At 39.3% G+C, this 6,795-nt stretch overlaps 1 protein-coding gene and 1 non-coding gene across 2 annotated transcripts in view; one reads left to right on the top strand and one right to left on the bottom strand.

Moving 5' to 3' along the window:
- The window catches only part of sez6b (seizure related 6 homolog b), a gene marked incomplete in the record, with an annotated part of 173,318 nt that overhangs the window by 4,710 nt on the left and 161,813 nt on the right, over positions 1 to 6,795 (top strand).
- LOC118342283 lies at positions 6,246 to 6,382 on the bottom strand. The gene has a single exon (XR_004797472.1). It is a non-coding gene; the product is annotated as a U4 spliceosomal RNA (small nuclear RNA).

Below are 6,795 nucleotides of genomic sequence, written 5' to 3' on the forward strand. Positions count from 1 at the left end.
GATCAGCCATAACATTATGACCCTGGTGGTGCGTCTACTCTACTCTAAATGAACATCATGCTGTATGGAAGAACACTGAAACTAGAGATTGAGACCATAAACTCATCATCAGTCATTTCTATTAGTATAGTTGTTGTGCACCTTTGTCTCTGTCTCTGTCCTTCTCTCTTGTTTCTTCATAAGACTCAATACTATCTGTCTCTTGCAACCAATGGAGCTGCCACCTGCTGGAAATTAGAAAGAACACAGGTTTATGACACTTTGGACCGCCAGGAGGAAGAGGACAGTGGTGCCAAAATGAGATCGTTGTTGGTGTCCCGTGTGAAACCAAAAGTCAACGTTGACTTATTTTAACTTACATACGAACGTTATCTTACTAACGTATGTAACATAGCCTCCTTAGCTAACATACTAACATACTTACATTTTCCTAAAAGATCATAGTTTGGCTTGAAACCATGGGATAGTTTTGGTGCCTAAATGTAACCAAACTACGACCATTTCACAAGGTTAACCATAGAAGAATGCATGTCTGGTCTGATGAAGGTCCGGTATGCCTGTTGCTGGTACTCTGCAACAGCAGTCACTTATTTAGTCGTTAAGGTATGAGAATATATAGTTAATATGTGTTCATATTTTTGAAGAACGACACTAATATTTTAAACCACCTCAGCCTGTATACAAGTGATACAGCAGCACTTGTAAGCATTGCTAATGTAGTAGTTATCAGAGTGAAGGAGTGTCTCCAGTCTGCAGTAAATCACTGTGCACAGTCAGTAGTGAGGTGACAAGATTGCCGTTTCAGCTTAAGGCCAGTTTTAGCTCGGAGCTCAGATCCATGAGCGATCAGTCCTGCTTCTCCTTAATAGTTTACCCATAGCTGCCACACTCACTGCTGATTGCTGCTCTGTTATTCATCAGCTTGGCTGTCTCTCTCCAGTTACAGCAGTCTGTGCTGTCTGACAGCAGGCCCTGTGCGACACAGCAAGTTATGGTGGACTTGAAATGGGACCTGTTTTGATGATGTCCCTGAGGTTTTGGGGTCAGGCATTCTGTCCCATTTCCTTCAGATTACTGCCCAGATAAATACGTTGGCCCTGGCTGACCCAGAGCAAGTGATGCCCCCTGAGTCCCACCCCCAGGGCCTTCTTGCATTGCCACTGCCTGTCATCATTGTCAGCGCTCTGCTGGGAGAGCTGCCTCAAACTAATGGCTGCTGCAAGGCTCGCTGGGCTAAAGGGCTTTATTTTAGGCCAACAACAGCAACAATTCAGTACACCAAACACACACACACAGCCTTCAGATTCCAAAGGAACGGGATACTCAGTGCCAAAGTAAGGAATGCAATCTCACACAACCTAAACACACACATTTATTTGTCTCTGTGTTAAAACACTGTTTCTCTTTTTACATTTATCCCCACACTGCCAAAGCCTTCCAAATTCTAAATTCTTATGTGATAATTTTTCTCTGAGAGGAAGCAGTATGTTCTTGAGTTTCACATATGGGTTTTTAAAGCGTGGGAAGTGTGAGGTTTTTGTCAAGACTAACGCCAGAACACCAACTCCAGTCTACAATTTCGTTGAATTTTGACAGTTTTGTTGTTTTTTAAAGCAGGGCCATAATAACCCACATTGTGGCCCAGGGGAAAAAGTGATCTTAAACCCCTTCCCCCATTTTTCAGTCCGTGCATTATGTATGTATTCATTAGTAATTTGTTTGTTATAACTTGATTAAGCACAATTATTTTTTATAAGAATGCACTGTGTACTGACAATATAAACCAGAAAATTAAAGTTAAGTTAGATTTTAACTTAACCTCTGCATGACAGGACATGACGTCATAATGCAGCTACTGTTTGATCATTTCCGTCTATAATATGCTATAGTGCTGCACATTAGTATTAAGATATTCAGAAACAAATGCGCAGTTAATCAGATTGCTACAACCTAATTCCCTTCCAGTGAAACCGGGAAAAGCACTGTGAAGTTATAAAAGAATATCTTGTATTTATTCATGTAACAGTTCAGTGCAAGGCTGGACCACACTAAGCGGGCAACTGCCAAAGGCACCAGATCACTTGTGGTCGTAATATGATTTATTTAGAATTAGTTTGGTAAGATGCACTAAATCACAACGGAAACTAAGATTGTGCGACCATTCTTCTTGCACTTTCGCCTTAACTTTTTTTTTACCAAAATATATAATTCTTACCTATCCCTGAGGCTTAGAAGAGCCCTTATTCCAATTTTGTTTTAGGATCTAAAATAATTTATCATATTATGCTTACATAGTGTATATGCTTGAATAAATGAGCTTTTAGTCAACTCAGGGCACCACAGCTCATATTGGAAGCTCTGTCCAGAATGCCAGGAAAATAATTCTGGAGGTGAAATAGAACTTTTTTTTTCCATTAATAAAATGTTTTTCTAGAAATTTAGAAATTTAGATATGGTTACTTTAGTTATGACAAAAACAAAACAAAAACATCATGAGTAATTTAGATAATTGTATAATGTAATGTTGCTAATAGCCAGTGTTTTCACATACATTATTTACATCATTATCACAACAGCAAGATAGTATTGAGACCATCATATAACACTATAACCCTGTTTTTAACCAAGAATAACCAAAGAAGGAACCAGATCTTTGTTTTTTCTGGTAGTAGCTCAGTGTGTAGGGACTTGGGACTCCTGTGTACATCTAACCCCTTACTGCTGCCCGGGTGCTACAGCTGCCTAATGTATATAGTAATGTATATGGGAGGACAAGTTTTGTTTCATGTATGAAAAATGCTGTATATACAGTGACAATAAAAAGATTTTATCTTTATCTTAAGTAAGGGACAATATTGACTCATCAGTATATTGGTCGAAGGCTGGTAGGCCCATGGTGAAATAATGGGTAAAGTGAGCGTTAGCCCTTTGCAATCTCAGCTTGTCAGTCACTCTGTGCTGGTATTGATCAGGCTTGGAAGCTATATGGACTTCGTCAATTAGATGCTCCTTCTGGGACCTGTCAGCAAGACAAATACTGTTATTGTTTCTCCTGGCTTTGTTAGATTTTATTCAGTCCAGGTGTCCATAGTAACTGCCTGAACAGGATGCTATTTTATCCCATAGTATATAACAGGTTCATATCTACCTATAGTGTAATCATATCTACCTATAGTATAATCATTTCTAGCTTCCAGTTTTGGTTCGGGAGGCAGACTCCAATTTAAGAGTTGTCTTCGCGTCGTCCTCATCTTATATGTTCAATCATTATCACCAATCAGTCACTACTATTAGTGTAGTTGTTGTTACCTGTTGTTGCTGTGCATCTCTCTCTCTCATCTCTCTCTCTCTCTTTCTCTTCTCTCTTCTCTCTCTTTCTCCACCCCAACTGTCAAGGCAGATGACCACCCACCTAGAGCGAAGGGTCTGTCCTAGGTTTCTGCTGTTATAAGGCAAGTTTTCTTGCCCCAGTCGCCAAAGTGCTTGCTCATGGTGGTACTGTTGGGTCTCTGTAAATGTTTATAAGAGTTCCGGTCTAGACCTGCTTTATTTGAAAAGTGTCCTGAGATAACTTCTGTTATGAATTGGCGCTGTACAAATAAACTGAATTAAATTTAAATTGGATCTATCTAATCTATATTATCATTTAAATATCACATATAGGCAATTGTTTTTAAGCCATGCTAGCAGCGTGGCTGTGGTATTGGCAGTGTCGGTTGGTCAGTCAACTGCTTCGGTCCAGAATATCGACCAAGAGGATGAACTGTAATCATCAATATGCCATCATAGATGCCATAACAAATCACTTTTGTTTTCAGAATGGTAGATTAAACATTAACTTTGTTTGCATTAAACTATTTCAAACCCTGACCCATGACCAGAGAAGCCCAGAAATCCCTATGGTATATGTGTATATACAGTGCAATACTACATATAAAATACACATGTATACATGTGTAGTTTGTTGTGTTGAAGATCTTTCTAATTCCAAGCCCTGGCCATATTCCATACCCACGGCTAATTAAAGTTAAAATTCCATTTTTTTTTTCCTCATGGTTTTAGTTCCTGGGACCATCATTAGTGGCTCAGTGGACATAACTCCCAAAGCATGTAGGCTAACTGCCAATGTCCTTAGTGTGATTCCATATCGTACCCATATTCCTCTCCTCCCAGCATTTGCTGTCCTATCAACATTCCACATCTTTAAAAACAAATATAGTAGGTTTAAAATGGGTTGTGATGTAATGAAATGAATATACCTTCCAAGCTACGTTTTTTTAGTTCATGTTTGGCTTTGGAAACACCCACATGACATCGTACAGGCCCCTGGGGTGTCCCAAGGTCCCCAACCAGTAACAGTTTGTGACATGAAACCTGTGTGTAGTGGGTCCTCCCATGTTGATCATTTCTCACGTTCCTTTTATTATGATTTTTATTACTTTTTTTCTTCACAACTTGTAAAACCTAAACCCTGACCACAGAAAGTTACCCTTGACCATCTTCATAAAATAGCCCCACACGCACTTTGTCGTAAGAACCTGTGTCGATCAATTAAACCAATTGTGGCCCTGGTGTTTCCTAAACATAGCTGGTTTATTATGTGATGTGCCCAAAAAAAGACACCTTATTGGCTAGATCTGACCGTGGCATGTGCATCTTAAGATTTACCTGTGGAAGGTTAATAAAACAACTAACCAACTGTAAACAGGTTTATTTGCTTTCCAAAGACGTGTTTGTGGGTGTATTTTTTTTTGAAAATCACACTTCATTAAGCTAGGACTGCTGCCTGTGGTTGCTTAGCATAAACTAGTCCCTGGCAACACTTTTAATTAGAGTCTAAAGCTTTTACAGAATAAACTATGTATATTTTTACAAGCACATTGACCGTAAACACTGAAACAAATGTAACTGATATTATTTCACCTTTTATCCACAGAATATATAATTAATATATAAGATATAATTATATATTATATTATATATAACCTTTTAAGGAAGAATGGCAACTGAGGATAAAGCCCCCGGGCGGCCACGGGGGCACCACGCAGCCGCGGAACGGTCCCACACACAAATAAATACGGAAATATGAAACTCTTCTTGGTGAATTGCTTTAGTTAAAAAGGGTGTAAAAGTTAAATGACAAGAGTTAAACTGTTACTGTCTATCCTTGTAATTACTTTATTATTATTTATATTATTTATATATGTAATTATATCTTGAACCAGCGTTATGAGAGAACAATGTTGAACACCATTCTGGATATTTTAATACCACCATTAAAGGTGCCAAGTTTAAACAGAGCCTGAGTACTACTAACAAAGCATGGTGAATGAATACCACCCAAATATGCTTTCAAATTGAGAGTTGACCAAAAAGATAACTGCTTAAGACCACTCAGCATATGTATACATTTTATAGGCTATTATTTATGGCTTATACGTTTCATGTAGCACTTATTTCCAAGGCGAAACATTTTGATTGGGGCGGGTGGCACAGTTTTTTATAAAACTCTAACCTCTTTCAGTTCCACTGTGTTTCTTCTAGTAGTTTCTTCTAGTTTTCCTATTGCTACTTTTAAGTTTCTGTTTTCCCTTTTTTGGTTTAGACTGGTTTAAAGCATGTAGAAAATCCCCCATTATCACCCCATTGATGAAGGAGGATCTTAAGTGGATATGCTGCTTTATTTGGGAGCCTGTGCAAGGTTCTTGCAGGATGGTGTAACGCATTTCGGTTTGAGTAACTTACCAAACACACACACACACACACCACACCGATTCAAAACGTTAATGTAATGAACCCTCTGATATTAAAATCTTCTAGCTGAGGGACTCAGCAGACAAACGCCCAATTTACAGTGGCAGATTAATGAGGACTCCTGGGCAACTAGCGACGGTGTGCAAGCAAGACTGGAGTGACACGGGACGGGCCAATCACACAAGCAACCCGGCAGACCAATCGAGGAGCTTGTGGGCGGGTCTAAACTAAGGGAGAGCAGGCTTCAGCTTGGGTCTAGTGCTTGATAGTCTCTTGTTTTATTATAGTGTAACATTGTTTTTGGAACGGTAAAACTGGCGGAGACCAAACGGCCTTTTGAAAAGTGCAGGGGACATTATCCCCTGTGCCCCCGCCCCCAATTACCATCCGTGTATGATCCTTCTGTTTACATAATACAAATAAATGTTTTACCAGTGCTTTTTTCTATTAACGGTTGTAATATATGTTATTATATTTCAACACTTCATGAGTCTCCCTTGAGACGCAAATTGCCGTCGCCGACTATATTTCAAGTCGTCTAGGCGGGGTAATTGGTAAGTTTCAATAGCAATAAATCACGCCTCGCATAACACCCTCATAGGCTACGATACTGCCACTGCGCAAAAGCTGAAGAACGGAAAAAGGTACGCGAGCGGGGGTTCACTAAGGGCCCTACACAGCCTCCTCCTAATTAGGGCTCTTAACACTGCATGACTGTACAATGACAGTACATATACAACGGATATGAGACTCTTAATTGTGATTGTTTCTTAGTTAAAAGGTGCTAAGTTAAATGACCAGAGTTAAACTGTTACTGTCTATCTGTATTACTGCTGGTTAGTTTATCGTGGGTTTTAAAATGTTGATTACGGATGTGATTTCAATGTTTTACATCAACTGCCTCTGATTTGTAGTTGGGTTGGAGGATGAGACAAGATTCACCTCTCCACAGAGGGGGTTTTTATTTGTTTTTAACAGGTAAATATAAGACTATATTTCTGAGTTTGCACTCTATCCTTCTGTCACCTGATGTTTTGCTCC

Source organism: Morone saxatilis, unplaced genomic scaffold, assembly GCF_004916995.1.
Source record: "Morone saxatilis isolate NCDOM2014 unplaced genomic scaffold, NCSU_SB_2.0 Contig8, whole genome shotgun sequence".
NCBI lineage: Eukaryota > Metazoa > Chordata > Actinopteri > Moronidae > Morone > Morone saxatilis.